Source organism: Saccopteryx bilineata, chromosome 4 (genome assembly GCF_036850765.1).
Source record: "Saccopteryx bilineata isolate mSacBil1 chromosome 4, mSacBil1_pri_phased_curated, whole genome shotgun sequence".
Classification (NCBI taxonomy): domain Eukaryota; kingdom Metazoa; phylum Chordata; class Mammalia; order Chiroptera; family Emballonuridae; genus Saccopteryx; species Saccopteryx bilineata.
In genome coordinates this window covers 35,193,333-35,209,952 of record NC_089493.1, presented here as the reverse complement: position 1 = coordinate 35,209,952, position 16,620 = coordinate 35,193,333, and the positions used below count along the sequence as shown (strand labels likewise).

At 43.8% G+C, this 16,620-nt stretch overlaps 1 non-coding gene across 1 annotated transcript; it reads right to left on the bottom strand.

Moving 5' to 3' along the window:
* Window positions 1-10,970: 10,970 nt before the first annotated feature.
* LOC136337096 (small nucleolar RNA SNORD74) lies at window positions 10,971-11,010 on the bottom strand. Its single transcript, XR_010731806.1, has one exon. It is a non-coding gene; the product is annotated as a small nucleolar RNA SNORD74 (small nucleolar RNA).
* Window positions 11,011-16,620: the final 5,610 nt, after the last annotated feature.

Here is a 16,620-nt window from a genome sequence, read left to right as displayed (position 1 = left end):
AGGGAGTTCTTTTATCCCCGTGGAGTGAGTAAGGGGCTAATCCTGGGAGTAAAGGTCATGCTGTAGGTTTCTTTGCTTAGCAGACTTTTTTATCTTTACGCCTGATACCTGGGCCAGCTGAGGACTGGGGAGACCTATGATCCTACATTCCTGTTCTGCTGGGAGGATTGAAAAATAAAAGCCACTTGGATAAATAAAGCAGCCAGCACACAGGACAACTGGGAACCATCAACCCAAAAGCCGTCTCTTTTTGCCTCACTGAGCTCAGCTGCTTTGGTTTCACTGGTTTCTTGGTCTCTGTGTCATTTACTTTCTAGACATTTTATTCCTTTACTGCTCACCTTAAGCTTAAATTCTGGATTCACACAGGTGGTCAGCTTCTACCCAAAACCTCACTTCCCTTCTTGGTCAGGACACAGGGCTGACCTGAAGGCTGGGGATAGACCTGTGTCCTCCAAAGCCTGCATGTTTCGGCTCTGCCATCCCCAGGGAAGAAGCCCACCTCACCAGCCAGGAGGACGATATTAGCGCTTCTTTTAGACGAGCTGCCAAGTCTCAGTTCCAGGACCTTCCACTCTAACACCCTCCTGGGAGGCTGAGAAAGGAATTGCTTCATTTGAGGCAGCCAAGTGGATAGATGGTGAGAAGCATCTGCTTTGAAAATGCATTTCTCACAGCAAATTGCATTTGCATGTGGTGCCTGCAAATATCATCATGGCATTTGCTAAGTTAAACAGAGCACCTTTGCTTGCCTGACCTTCACTTTGCTCTAGCCCCCAAGATGTTGCTGGCATCTGGGAGCTTCACCGTGGGGCAGACTCTCCCCTCAGCTGCCCTCTGAGGGTAAGACATTCCTTTCTTGGCCCGTGAGAATATGTCTTTGGCACACATAGAATCCAGGTTTTAAGCTAATGCTGATCTGAGTGGTCCTGATCTGACATGGCACAATGACAATGACACTTAGTTTCTATTTTTTTTTTGTTTGTTTTTGTCCGGCATACACTTACAACATATGGGAAAGGCCCTTTTAATATGTTTTTCACTGTGTGACTATAGTGCTATACCACCTCTGTAAGCTTTCCTCCTTTGTCTTCTTTGTTTTCATACTTTCATTTGTATGCATCCTTTCTCCCAAAGGATGATATGCTTCCGGCAGAGTGAGACTATATCTTTTACAATGCTCAGTCATCTATGCATGCGATATGCTATGTTTCAGTGTATGTGCCCATATGTCTGTATAAGATCATATGAGCATAAAGAAGTATATGGCCCTGGCCGGTTGGCTCAGTGGTAGAGTGTTGGCCTGGCATGCAGGAGTCCTGGGTTTGATTCCCGGCCAGGGCACATAGGAGAGGCGCCCATCTGCTTCTCCACCCTTTCCCCTCTCCTTCCTCTCTGTCTCTCTCTTCCCCTCCCGCAGCCAGGGCTCCATTGGAACAAAGTTGGCCCGGGCGCTGAGGATGGCTCCACGGCCTCTGACTCAGGCACTAGAATGGCTCTGGTTGCAGTAGAGCGACACCCCAGATGGGCAGAGCATCACTCCCTGGTGGGCATGCCAGGTGGATCCCGGTTGGGCACATGCGGCAGTCTGTCTGACTGCCTCCCATTTCCAACTTCAGAAAAATACCAAAAAAAAAAAAAAAAAAAAAGAGAGAGAAGTATATGTAAATGTCCATACTAAATTGTTAACATGGATTATCTGGGCTAGGCATGGCTAATATGGATGGAAGAAGAAGAGTGGGAGGGGTGGTTAAACAATTTAAAAAGCCAAGAAAAAGGAGGCTATACTTAGGTATATCAGTTCAGCTTTGGGGAGGGAAAGCCAAGATGATGAGTCAGCAGGCACATTTATGCATTTATATAAAATTTTACATATGTACTTGTGTCAAGAAATTAATATAGGTTACAGTTAAGGAAGAGACAAGAAGTACTGTGCATGTAATAGACATTCAATAAATATCTGGTGAATGCATGAATGCTGAACAGTATGAAGTGTGTAATCATTGTATAAATTTGGATTTTCAAAGAGCTATTTATTAGGTGATATTACTATGACACCCACAAGGCCTGCAGTGTATTCTTATAATTGGAGTCACTAATGTTCTCTGGTTCATGAGTAGGGAGCCTGCCTGGGAGAGTCCCAGTTTACTCGATGGTCACTCGGCTTACTGACCAGTTGTGACAGAGTTAGCTTGGTGATTTCTAAAAGTGGAAATGACAAGGCCCCAACCCTGACTTACTGAGGTAGCTTCGGCTGGGGGAGGGCGTGGAGAAGGGGTGGGACAAGGGAATCTGCATTTTAACAAGTATTGCAGGTGGTCGTTATATTCATGGAAGCTTCAGAACCATTGCTCTAGGCATCATTAGCTGCCCAAATGGTGGACAGCTTTGATAATGAGCTGTTCTCCAAAGCAAAACAAAGAAAGATTTATTTACTATATTTAAAAAGGATTATTCTTCACTGTCTGACCTTTCTTTGGTTTATTGCCAGTATTAAAAGAACTAATTTATGTGAACTTCCTAACATGTAGGGAGAACTCAAATGAACTCATCCATCTAATTGGAGGGAACCAAATTCTCTGAATTGAGAATGATGGAGGGCCCTGGCTGCGTGCTCAGATGGTCAGAGCATCATCCTGATATGCCAAAGATTTGGGGTTTGATTCCTGGTTACGGAACATACAAGAATCAACTGATGAGTGCATGGATGGGTGGAACAACAAGTTGATGTTTCTCTCTCTTTCTCAAATCAATGGATAAATTAAAAACTTAACAAAGTGATCACCTTGATAAATCTAGTACTCACCTGGCACCATACATGGTCACTTCAATATTATTGACTATATGCTGTGACTAATGTATTGCTACCAATTTGTACCCAATTTTATCTATTCTACTGTGGATAGACATTTAAGTTGTTTTCATCTTTTAAAAACTATTATGGACAATGTTGAAATAAACTTTTTTGGCAATTTTTCCTGCTGTGTGAGGATGTAACATATCTAGCAATAGACTTGTGAGTCAGCGTATGTGTATCTGCAGCTTTAACAGGTATTGCCAAGTCGTTCCACAAAGAAATTGCACCAATTCCCATAACCACTTCTTGAATATTCCAGCAAGTTTTCCCTTTTGTGGCTTCAAATTTAAGAGCAGAACATAGAAATATAAACCAAGGAAAGAAAATAGCTTTGAGAACACAATTATCAGTGGAACTGACTTCAGGCTGTTCTTTTTTCCAATCTGGAAGCATTTCTCCCACGAGACGACTGCCCTTCACATAAAATCAGTGTACCCTCCCAAGTTGAGTGTCTCCATCACCATTTATCCCCCCTATATTCTCACAATAAAATAATACAGATGATGTCTTACAGAATTGAAACCTATATGATTTTATTAACCAATATCACCCCCAATAAATTTTATAAAAAACAAGTACAATCAAAGCATATTGGTTAAACCCAGGTGACTGGTATTTGGGAGCTTGGATTCAAAGGTGTACATGCAAAAAATATTTTCTGAGAGTTTAAAGACTGCTAGGAAGCTAAAACATAAACTGCAGATAAAGGTTAATTATTTAAGTAACAATTTAACAGTAAGAGAAAGAAGCTATCACTGAGTAGTGCTGATTCATCATTGAATAAATTGTGCCTACATTAATTCTATAGAAATTTTCAAGATAGGGAAGTTGGAGCTTATGTGATTCTAATTTGCCAGAGAATGGTTTCCTAGCAACCATCACTAGATGAGAATCAGCTAACTCTGCTTTTTTGAAGCAGACTTTACTCCGTTAGAAAAATGAGTTAAATAAATACCAGTTTAAGGTAGAATTTTACCATGTAAAACTATATTTGAAATATATGACTTCTGAACCAAGATCTAAAGTGGTTTCCTTTCCTGGAAGCTAAAAAAGGCGGATGTGTAGAAATGGATAGGCACCAGATGTAGGTAGGGATTTGAGCATCTGATTTTTTGCAGAAGTTGGTGTTGGACAGTGATGAATGAAGAGACAAAAGACAGACTCAGGGACAGAGGGAGGGATAACAGAACCCTACACTTAAATTGCAGAATCAAGTAATTTCCTAGGAACATTTGGCCCAGGAAGTTTTAGAGTTTTTAGAGTTAAAGGGCGGGGAAATGAATCGTTTGAGATTGACCCTGGAGACTTACTCCTTATCATCAGCTTCTGCTGGTTAGCTCCGAAAGATAACACATCATATGTTTCCTGACACAGAGGAATCATTAGCCTGCTAATTCATCTCTGATGGTGATGTCTGATTGGAAGAGAAAAAAATCTTGTGGGTGTTCCCAGGAAGAAGGCCCATGATGGACTCATCTGTGTGTTTTGAGTTTTCTGTGCCCTCGTTGTCACAGCAGAAACTACATCTCAGAAGAGGAAACAGTCATTACTGAAGGAAAGGGTTGCCAGAGAAACTCAGCGAGCACCGCATCTCAAGGATATTGCTTGGGCCTTTAAATAGAAATGGAGACTCATAGAGTTCTAGAGCTGGAAGAGACATTTACAGATCAAAAATGGAAAATATAAAGAACTGGAAATTCTGCCTTGTTTACAGATGTATATATTTGTACCTGGCTCCTGGAGAGGAAACTGCCTCCTCACCCTCCTCCTTTGCACAAACACACATGATCTCAGATACTCTCAGAGACAGCTATAAGGAAAGGCACAGAAGTTTAAAAGCTAGTCAATAAAATTGGTAATAAAATATAAGATAAGAGATTCTGAAAAAAAAATTTTCTTATTCTTAAAATCTCCTTAAAGGTTTTACTCAGGTAAATTTAGAGTTGCAATTAGAGTTCTGTTAATGATAGTTCACTTCAGTGCAATTTTTCAGCTCTGTAATTTTTATTACATGTCAGATATCATCGAAAGTCTCTAGAAATCAATGCTATGCCAATTTGAGAACTTTATTGACAAGTATTTTATTTCAAGATGGTTGACTAAGCCGTATGATGATCCTTTAGGTTTCCTTGACATTTTTTTAATTTACCAATCGTTATTAAAAATAATTAATTTCCTTGAATGTAGTTATAGCATCAGATATTAAAAATGTAAGAATCAGCTCCCACCTCTCCCCCAGAGTTGGTGGGTTTTGTGTTTTCTGTCACCTGGATTTAGCCTGTTCCAGGAGAGGCAGTGGTGTGTTGGGGCTGCTCTCCTGCCAACTCTGTTCAGTCAGCTCACATGGGTTCCTTGGAACCAACCATGGTGGGAGTAGTTCCACTACTTAAAGTGGCAAACAGTACAAATCAGAACCCCTGGGCAGATGTCACTTCTGTCATCACAGTGAATTGTGACTCCTAAGCCAATATTCTCGCCACTGCCACCGCCACTGTAACCCGGCTCATGTGTGCTCAGGGTTAGACTTAATGTTTCTATTCATTCAAGCAAGATACAATTAGAAAGGTAGTCTAAGCACTTCTTTAAAAAAAATTTATTTTTTTTTTAGAAATTAAAAGCGAACATACAATGAGCCTCATAGAATCCATTTCAATAATTGATTGGTAGGTATAACATTTTGTTTTGTGGAATTATCCACACCCCTAGAAAGCTCTGTTCCCATAGATAAGGGAGACATCTCTGGGAAGCCAATTCAGTTTTCTCAAATATTCCTCATTTCCCTTTCATACTGGGCCCAGACTAATGATCCTTCTGCCTGTTGGGAAGCTTTCTTCTGCGGCAGCTTTGATGTGAAACCCCTTCCCTGACCCCCCAGAGGACCAGAGATTCAAAGTGCCTTTGATTCATGCTTTTTATTAGCAGCTTAGCTCCTTTCGTGCTAAGCATACTCCCCTCGGCTGGTTAAATCTCTTGTTTTTTTTTTCTCTCGGTTGCACTAAGATCATCACCAAGCATTCATCATACATGGGCAGTGTGCTAGGTACTGGTCTGTTTGGAAAACAAAAAGTGTTTTTTTTTTTCTTAACCTCTCATTAAATCCATATCATGCTCAGAAACAATCTGGCATGATATGAATTTAATGAGAGGTTAGAAAGAGCCAGGAGACAGGTATATGAGGAGAGATCTGTCCCTGGTCCCATAGAATCAACAGAAGTAGCTGATACTGAGAGACCCATACAAATTCATTGTTCTTGGTACATTTTTGAGGGTGCTGATATATTCTTTAAAAATAAAAAACAGCAATAAAAAACTCTGTCACTTGGACTTTGGGGTTAAGTCCCTTTAGGTAAAATAGATATCCATCCATCCATTCATCCCAAGACAATCTATTAAATATTGCAAAAACCTAGGAGCTAGTCTGCTCAGGGCTCAGCTCAGCCTTGGGTGGACAGGGATCAGAGGGTAGGGGCTCAAGAGAGGGTGGAGAACCCATGCATTATCAACTTGCTCCCTTCTGGGTGCTGGTTGTTGTGGATAACACCAAAGAACAAGAGGTCTTTTCCTATGAGGACTTTATTACATGTCATCTGTAGTGACAGGGGTGAAGACATAGATTTCATACCCCCTGCACTTTCTACTCCCTCTAGTTTCTAAACAGGTTGACTTAAAAGAGAAAAAAAATGTCAGCAAGTATAGAAGCTACCACTGACGTCAACTTGTAAGCCCCAGTGTCCTTTCCCAGCTCCACAGGGAATTGGGCGTCCCTGTTTCCCAGGAGGGAAAAGTGAACTGTAGCAGAATCACATCTTCTGCACCACCCTGGACATGTGCTTGCCCGTCAGATCTGCTTACCCACCACACTGAGGGAGCACAGGACTAGCGCAGCCTCCCCATTCTACTGCTGTGTCAGAGACTTTCTACTAACTTTTCCTGACTCTCAGAGAAAAACCCAAGCAGAGTAATTTGGTGGAAGATCACGTTCCATGACCTGAGTTTCGTGCTGTGTTGGTCCCTTAGAAGCAATTAGTTACCCAATAGCAGAAAGCTTGTTCTGTGGTTGGCAGGTACCTTGGCACATTACCCATGGAACAGATGGCTACTGGTTCCACAAATTAGATTAACAGATGATTGTATAATAGAGTCAACCGGCCACTCCTGCCTTACCCTTCCTGCCTCTCTGATAAATTGGAGCGGGTCTATGTAAATGTGCTGACCTCCTACTGATTAACCATTCCTCTGGGTGGGAACACAGTTGAGGCAGGGTCTGAGGGAGGGCAAGCAAGTCTGTTCTTTCAAGACATTTAATTAATCTGCAATGTGTATGTCTTCTTGCCCTTTCTCTCTAATCCCCAGTCCAGCTTGCTCAAATGTTCTCTGTACTGACTCGCTCTGACTGCTGTATCTGGTCTCCCTACAATCTGCTTTGATGACCACATTAGGAGGGATTCCCCTGTTCCAGGTCTGCTCTTCTGGTTCATATTAATGTGATGTAAATAAGAATCTTTTCCCATTCTCAGAGGTAAAATAGAAGGGTCTTCTGTAGCATTCCCCACCAGTCCTCTCCTACCTCCAAACTCCCTTCTTAGAGGAATTGCGTTACCTCAATGCAGCCAAATCTTCTACTGTGTATTTTCCCTCCCACCCCAATGGCAGTTCACTGAGTCGGAAGCCAACTAGATTTACTCTCTTGAAAAATGCAGAGAGAGGGATCAGGAAGCGGAATGGTGGTAATGCACAGGTGAAGGGCTAAGCATGCTTGCAGAGGCCCTCCGAGTGCTCCTGGCTCTGGAGTCTAGCTGGCCACCTTCTCCTTGGATCCAACTTAATCTGAACCTTTTGAATAAATTTACCGTTATTTAAATTTGCACAACTGGTTTCTATGCATCCAAATGATTCTTGTTTGGTACATCCTCTTATTCAAATTCCTTCCCCAAAGGAAAAAAATAGATGCCATGTCACTTTGACTATCTGCCAAACCCTGAAAAGTCAGATGCCCACCCCTCTATCAGGAAAAATATTCCTGAGCCAGAACCAGAATCCAGTTCAGTTATGAATGAAGTGGGGCCTTATCCAAAGATCTTTCCCCTGTGCCCTGTCCACCAGTGCTGCTCACACTGTCCATGTCTCCAAACCATAACACCAGTGCTCTTTCCCCCACATGCCAAAGTGACAGTGTTGAAGAGGCTGCACACCTGGTCTTGGGCTAGCATACTCCGTGGTGTTTGAATCACCATACTACAATAATTGGATTGGGTACTAACTGTACTGCTTGATTATCTTGCTTTTACATGAAAGTGGTTCTGAGTAGCGAGAAGTGGTGCTTTTCCCTAGAGAGGAGGGGTGGGGCACGGCTAGTCCTCCAGCAAGGATGCGACTGGGCTGAGGCTCGGAGCCAGACTTTGGTGGAGGAGAGAATCTGGAAGCAGTCCTGGGAAACGCCCAGTCAGCTGGAGAAGAGATGTGTCCTTTGGTTTTGTTTATTTGGCTTAATTGCTTTTGCTGATTTGTTTTTTCACATTTTAAACAAACCTGTCAGCCAGGGTGTGTGCCAGGAGGCCATTAGACTGAGTCTTCATAAAGGGATGGTTGGCACTGTGGGTCTGACGAAAGTGACCTTCCTAATCCCCTGCTTATGAGGAGGAGGCAGAGCAGAAGTATCACTTGCATCCTCATTCCAGACTCTAGACTTGGGATCTTTGAAGCCAAGTCCTGCTCAAATGGCCACTGTCTGTTAGCCATGTAGAGACAGTCTTGATATGCACCGCTGGGGAGCTGTTAGCCAGCACTGAGAGGGACTCTGGGTGAAGCAATATTTCTGTTATCACACCGTATTTGGCCAAGGGCACACTGAGAAATAGTGACTGTGGGTGATATGCACGTTCCTTCTGTGTGTCTGAGTTCTGTTTATATGCTCGCTGACCACCTGCTGCAAGTGATGTCATTTTCCAGGGATGTTGGCCAAGTAAATCACCCTCTTTGGCCAGAAATGTGTGAGTTTGTGGTTTACATAAGACAACACAGTGAGGTCTGGTTATGGGGAAGAGGCCAAGCACACTGCAAAACAATCATTTCCAGATGTGTCCAATTTTGGTATCGAGCCATCTACCTTATGCAGTCAAGCTGGTGCCCCCGCGAGACGAGGCGAGCTGAGTCTTCCGCAGGAGCTGGATCTGTGTCCCTGGCCGAGGTTCATTTATTTTCTTTAACTTCAAGCTGACCTGTTGTTTTCTTCTTTGAAACCCTTAGGAGTTTACAACCAGATGATTATAAAATGTAAATAAGCACACACTTAGAAGATGGGGAAAATAAATATCACGACTCAGACCTCAGGCAAGGGCTCGGTTGCAGGCTACCACAGCTGCTGCCACTTCCTGGGACCAGCTCTGCTTGGGGCCAAGGGGCTTGCCCTGCTCTGCTTCTTGGGTGAGCAACTGTACTTGACCTTTTCTTGCACAGGAACAACTTTTGACCTCAAACCCATGACTATTTGGAATGCCAGCAATTTATCAAGGGTTATCTCTTTAACTCACTATATGAATGAAAAACAAAATCCTAATGGCATGATTAAAAAGAAAAAAAAAAACAGCCAAAGCAAAAATACATCAAAGGATGAATAAAATTACAGGGTCTGCAGTAAGTGCAGGGAGAGATGTTTTTTTTTTGTTTTTGTTTTTTTTTTTTTGTATTTTTCTGAAGCTGGAAACGGGGAGAGACAGTCAGACAGACTCCCGCATGCGCCCAACCGGGATCCACTCAGCATGCCCACCAGGGGGCGATGCTCTGCCCCTCCGGGGCGTCGCTCTGTTGAGACCAGAGCCACTCTAGGGCCTGGGGCAGAGGCCAAGGAGCCATCCCCAGTGCCCGGGCCATCTTTGCTCCAATGGAGCCTTGCTGCGGGAGGGGAAGAGAGACAGAGAGGAAGGAGAGGGGGAGGGGTGGAGAAGCAGATGGGCGCTTCTCCTGTGTGCCCTGGCTGGGAATCGAACCCGGGACTTCTGCACGCCAGGCCGACGCTCTACCACTGAGCCAACCAGCCAGGGCCAGGGAGAGATGGTTTTATAGGAAAGTAAGCAAGCCCCAGTCCCTCTTCACAGTTTTTTTCACACAGTACCATGTGATTCAGGACTGACACCATGTCCATCACTCCAAGACCACATTGAGGCCATTAGGTCAAACAATGTCTGTTGGGTGTTTGCTTTATGAAAGGCATAGGATTAAGAGCTCACTGGGGGAGAGAGAGAAAGGAATCTGAAGACCTGGTTTGTATGCACAGAGTTTGCAATCTCATTGTGAAATATCCTGCAGGTCAAAAATTTAAAGGGAGTTATCTGAAACCATAAACTATAAAGTACCAGTAGCAGAAAGGATACCAGGGAGGGGAGGGACTGAGACCGTGAAAATTTATCTATCTTGTCTTGGATGTTTCATAACACATTCTGTGTTAAGAAACGTTCAGTGAAGTCCTGGATCTAGCCACACGGATGTAAACATCATCTCAATGTTTCAATCTACATCCCTTGGGGACTTTCACCAGGGAGACTGCTAACCAAGAGCTCAGTGTTCATCACCAACTTTTTTTTTATCTTTGAAGTCTTATGAGGTGAGATTTCATTCTTTGCCTTACCGTGATTGGATGGTATTATTATATATCCATAAATTATTGTCACCCTTTCCTTGAAAACGTGTATGAGATTAGTGTTCTTGTTAGGTATAAGAGCAACCATATATCTGGACATATGTGTGTGGGAGAGAGTGTATCTGTGTATGGGAAAGGTTATAAATTTGAAAGCTTATGTGCATTCACAGTATGTGACAGGACAAAGGCCCCAATAAAATGTGAATGTTTTGATTTTAGCACTAGCCCCCTCATGTGGCTATTGACTTCCTCCTGTGTTCTTGGCTGGCAATTCAAGGCAACTGGCACCACATGGGCATTGGTCTGTTGATTCTGGCCAAGCACCCAGGCAGGCTCTCAGGAGGTTCCATTTATTTAGCTAAAATGAATAACATGCTTTGCTTTTTACTCTTAAAGGCCCCCTTTCGTTAAAACAGCGAATCACATGCATTTTCTAAAACTTTATCGCTGACTTTTATTTTATTTTATTTTTTTTCCGCCATCAGAGCTGTTGGCATTCATCAACAGTCTCAGATGTTATTGCTGACTTTTAAAGATGGTTGACTTCTAGCGCAACAGTTAGGAAACAATCGAGAGCCTATGGGTTACATGATGAACCTGCTTAACAAACGTTGTTGCACTGGTAGGGGATACCCTGTCCTGTAAAACCGGAAAGACAAATCTAGGTCAACTAAACACATAAATATATCCTACAGCGGGTATATGGAGTATGTTATCCAAGGGAGAGAAAATGGGCCAAAAATGAGAATAACTTAAAGTTTTAGATTGGTTCTTGGGTTAAGGATTGATAGAAGGGTATTGAGGAAAATGAAGATTGGACATATATAATTATAATGTTTTTTTTTTTTAATGAGAAAGGTACAAAGATCTCTGTATAGTCCTTCCCCCCAGAAAAAAATACTCCTTGGGATCAAGTTGGGGAACGAATGATGGACTGATCTAACTCAGCATGGAAGGCCTTGTGTATGGGGCTGACCACACCTCTCTTTATCAAGGTGCTGTGTAATACCACGGGTGACCTTGTCTAAGACAATGAAGAGACTAGAGTCAGTGGAGTGGCTATCACTCATCCTACTGCCCCTCAGTGAGAACCAACAGTGTGACAGGCCTGCCAAATCTGTGTAACTTAAATTGCATTAGAAGAAGCCTAGAGAGTAGAATAAGGGAGAAGGTGGGCCCATGGCATCCTCGTTTAAACAGATCACTTCTGGAACGATCTCTTTCTAGAAATGCAACTTGGGTGCCAATGATGTCACAACTTTGAAAACTAACGCCTAAACATTTATGTATATTTTGTTCATACTCTAGAGTTCACAAAGTGGCTACATTATCTCAAGGAGCCTCAAAATCAACCTATGACTTAGCATTATCCCCAGATTGCAGGTGAGAAATGTGAGGCCCAGAGAGAGTAATTGACTAGCCAGAAGGTGGAGGTCCCAGAACTTAAATGCAAGCGCTCTAGCTCCAGGACTGGTGTTGTTGTTGTTGTTGTTATTATTATTATTATTATTCCATGAACTAAACTACAACAAGCCCAGAGGCAGTGGGTTTGGACTAAGGATTCTGGATGCTACACTTTCGAAGGAGCTTTTGAAGAAACTGGAGATGCTCAGCCTGAAAGACAGATGCTGTTAGAAGGCTCATGATAGCTATTATCAATACTTGAAACTGCCAAATATAGGAGGGAAGTGACTTTTTTATAACTCCAGAGGGCAGATAGTAGGACTAATTGATTGAAATTATGCACGAAGTCAGAGGGTGATGGCAAAACTGTGTCTGAAAGAGTGACAAGTGTTGAGCTACAGAACCGTGTCCAGATAGGTCAACAAATCAATGACTTCAGAGCAACAGAGAGCCAGCCTGGTCACCTGAGCAGATGGGAGGGGAGGTCATCAGCACATAGGTCTGCAGCTGGATCTTTGCCGGCTTTTGTGGGCAGCCTGAACCAGTCTCAAGCACCACTATGGCTCAGTTTTGATTCCACTCCCAGTGGTGTCCCCTGATGTGGGGTCCTGTCCTGGAGAGGAGCCCTGGCTGGTCAGTTTGGAAAGCCCATAGTTCAGCACTGACCACAGAAACGTTACACTCCCTGGTTGGATTGGGCAAAGCCAACCCCTTGACCCCCAGTGCTGACACTGTCTGGACCATCCTGCACGTGCTCCCCACCTGTTGGCTATTTTGGGTTTTCCTGTTGTGGGTCTATAGATGTCTGTGGCTTCCCTCTGCTTTCTCACAGGTGCTGAGGGCACCCAGGCTTGCTGTTGATGGTGGTTTATCCCAACTTTTTTGCTTGTGGGGTTCATGAGCATCCCCCATTAGCTTGTTTTGTAGTAAATGTTGCCCATGGCCAGGCTAATGGGTTTTGCTAGTTAACAGCTCTGTCTGTTTTCATATGGAGATTCAAGGAGACTCAAACCTATGCAGCCTCATTGCTGCCATCTTGTCAGGATTCTCAGGCCTGGTACTTCTAGCACCTCCTTTCTGGCTTTCCGGCCAGGGGTCTGCTAATTTAATTATTTCCGATTGTCTCTTAGAAACTATTATCAGCAGATAATAAGACACAACACTTCTGTGAAAGAGCTTGGTGGTATAAATAAGCTCTCCTTGAACATAATGTAAAGAAGAAACTCAAGAAGATTGAAAAACAGAGAGAGGATTTTTTCACAGTGAGTTATGGCCCTGCGCTGGGGAAGATGTGCCATATATCCACATTCTGCCTTCTCTGCCCCAGTAGAGAACAATTCTCACAGTTGGATGTCTGACTCAGTAATCTGTCGGCTTTGCCTGACTGAAGTCACATCATTGATTGATGCCAAGTCTTGCTCAATTAAAGATTCATTTTTCTTTTGGCTGTTGGCAAATGCAACATTGATTAGGGGTTATTAGCATCCACCCCCTCAGATTTCGACTACTCTGGGAGGCTTTGCCTGCATACCAACTATAGCAGCCGCAACAGGGCTCTGAACCACCTTTCCATCCTGGGCCCAAGGACACCTGCCAGTGTGTCTGACTGCAGGAGGTTAGAAGGGCTCAGTCAGGCTCTTCCTGGGAAGACTAAATGAAAGAACAAAAGGTTGTTTTTTTACCTGATCTCCATCTCACTCCCAGCCCCCCACCTCCAAGCTAAGAACAACAGTAGTATCTTATGATAACATTTCTGTACTCAATACTAGTCTTATTTATTCATTTGGTTGTTTGTCCACTTTTTGTTTATTCATTCAGTAAGTATTTTTGAGAACAGGCTTGTGGGGCAGATGAAACAAGGCTAGGGGCACAGAAGGACGAGACCGAGTCTCACAAGCTGAGTGTGAACGCAGTCTCCGCCTCATTGCAGGAGCCCCAGAGCAGGGTGTGGAAACTGAGCCCGCGGTGGCAGTTACACCTCTGGGCAGGCCCTCCCTTTGAGGTTTTTGGCGCAGAGAGAAGGCACAGCCCTGGCCTGCGGAAGGACTTTCAATTCTCATTCAACCATCTTCCGCTCAGGATGGTCCACCAGCCCCTCAACATGCTCTGGCTTTGAGCTGTGCCTCCACGGATAGCTGGGCTTTAGGAGAATGAAACGGAGCTGCTATTCCCTGCAGGGCCAGGGCCTCCTGGAGGAGCCCTGTGGCAGGATGGAGCCGGTCAGAACTGCCCCTGCAGGTGTTCCTCGGCACTTTGCCCCCCACTCCTGATTGGGGCCACGGGTCTCCACCATTGCCCAGTTCATTGGTGTCCCGGGGCAGCTGGAAACGATTACCCCAAATTTAATGACTAAAATTAACACACACTTAGTATCTCACACTTTTGAAGGTCAGAACTGGGCCCTTCTGGAGGCCCTGGGAGCGAATGTGTCCCGGTCTTTTCCAGAGTCTGGAAGCCTCGTGTGTCCCTTGGCTCCTGGACCCCTCTCTCCGTCTTCCAAACCAGGAGGGCAGCATTTTCTCTCCCGATTTTGCTTTAGTTGTCATCTCTTTTCCTGACTCTGCCCTTTCTGCCTCTCTCTGATAAGGACCCTAGTGACTGAATTCACCTGCATAATCCATGATAATTTCCCCCAGGCTCTGGGCTCTTAATTGAATCACATCTGCAAAATCCCTTTTGTTATGTAAAATCACATTCACAGGTGCTGGCGATTAGGAAGAGGACATATTTGCGGGACCATTATTTTGTTCTCCTTACCCGGCTCCTTTTTTGTTTGCTTGTTTTAATCTAAAAGGACTAAAAAAAAAAAAAAACCCAGAAATTTTTCTTTTTTTTTTTATTGTGATAAAATACACATAACATAAAATTGACCATCTTAAATATATTTAAGTATTCTGTACAGCTCAGTGGCATTAAATACATTCATAGTGTTATGCAGGCATCACTGCCATCCATGTCCAGAACTGTTTTCATCTTGTACAAGTGAAGGTCTATACCCAGCTCCTTTTATCCTGACCACGGCAGCTTGGCTTTGGCATTTGTCCAAACAATCACAACGTGAGCTAACTTAATGTGTGCTTGCCACACAAAAAAATTAGATAAAAAAGAATGTTAGCTAGCTGAGGAAACTGAGGCATGAGGGGTTAGATAGCTTGCTCAATATAACCAAACCACCAAGCAACCCAAGTAAGCAGCCCGAATCCAGACGCATGTCGCTTCCCTGGGAAAGAAGGTTTGCTGGAAAGGCTGGTTCCCCAATGTTGCCTGCAGCAGCGGAACTTGAAGCAGCTCATGTGGAAGGCAGAAGATAAAACTTCTCCGCTGCCTTTGTGGCCAGTGTCAATTAAACAGCACCGCTCTAGGAGGTTGTTAATCAGACGCTTCTGTTGAAAAAAATCATGCTGCTGAAGTGAGCAGGACTTCTCTACAAGTTACAGAAGAGCTGTCAAGCGTGGTAGCAGAAATTCCCCCCCAGTCCTTTCCCATGTGGTTAGCTGCTGCTGCTGCTGCTGCAAAAATGCCTCCGAGTGCTTTTCCAGGCCTGGTCTCCAGTGGCGGCTCTCAGCTCAGTGCTTGCTGTTAGCAATGATGTTCCTGCGGGTCTTCAGGAGTCCCGTTTTCTTTCTGGAGAGCTGGCTAATCTTCACAAGAACTCTGCAACCTTGCAGTCCAGCTGACTGCTCTGTGAAGGATCTGCCACGAGCTCAGAGTTTAGGGGGAATAAACAGGGCTCACAGCCACTAGCCCTGAAGAACACGAGCCCGTGGAGACTCCAGGAAATGAAAAGAAAACGTCCTGTTTGAATACGGGGACAATGAGACAAGTCCTGTTGGTGGTTTGGTGTCAAATGATGCCCTTAATCTCCAGCTCTTGGGACCTGGTATCTCCACTGAATGTTGATCAGCCCTGGCTCAGTATTGTTCTTGGCACTGACGTTCCGGGCTGTTTGCAGGCATAGTCAATATTTGTACTGTCAAATGGCATTTGGCTACTCACATGTCTTGTTTAAGAGATAAATGTCAGGGATCTCCCTCCGCCCCTTCTCTCTCTCTATTGTGAACTACAAGGAGATGTACATACATCAATATCGTTCCTACTTCTCTAAGAACTGTGAAGCTGCAGATAAAGACTAATATCTCCGGAGTTCTCATATCCTGATTAGGTTTATGTCAAGTCAAAGTGAAGCCACCCGCGCCTTAGTAATAATATACGTGCCATCGAGAGCACAGCCTGTTCCAGACCAGAAGCAATTTTTGTTCTGACATGTCTCTGTTATTAAAAAAGTTAAGAAAAGTAGAGAAGGGAATTACAAAGATTGAAACTTTCAAAGACGAAACTACAAAGTTCATGGCCCTGAGTAGTCTTTTTGGAAACGGAAGGAAATCCACAATGACTTTAGCCTGGAGGAGGCATCAGAAATCCACAGGAGGGATCAACTACAAGAGGTAAAAGATATTAAAAAAAAAAAAAAAGAAGAAGAAAAGAAGACTTCTTCCTTATAGATATTGTGTTAAGATGACAGTGATAAAGGGTAATAATCAATTAAAAGGGAACAAGCATTTGGGATACTAAAAGACCACCCCCTTTTTCACTGCTACAAAATAAAAGACCATAATTGGAAGGGATGACTACACCTTCGAAACTGATCAATGAGTGATGGGGAAACAGGCAGGAGGTCGTTTTGTGTATATGCTTATAGACAACTGCAGCAAAGATTCTGATT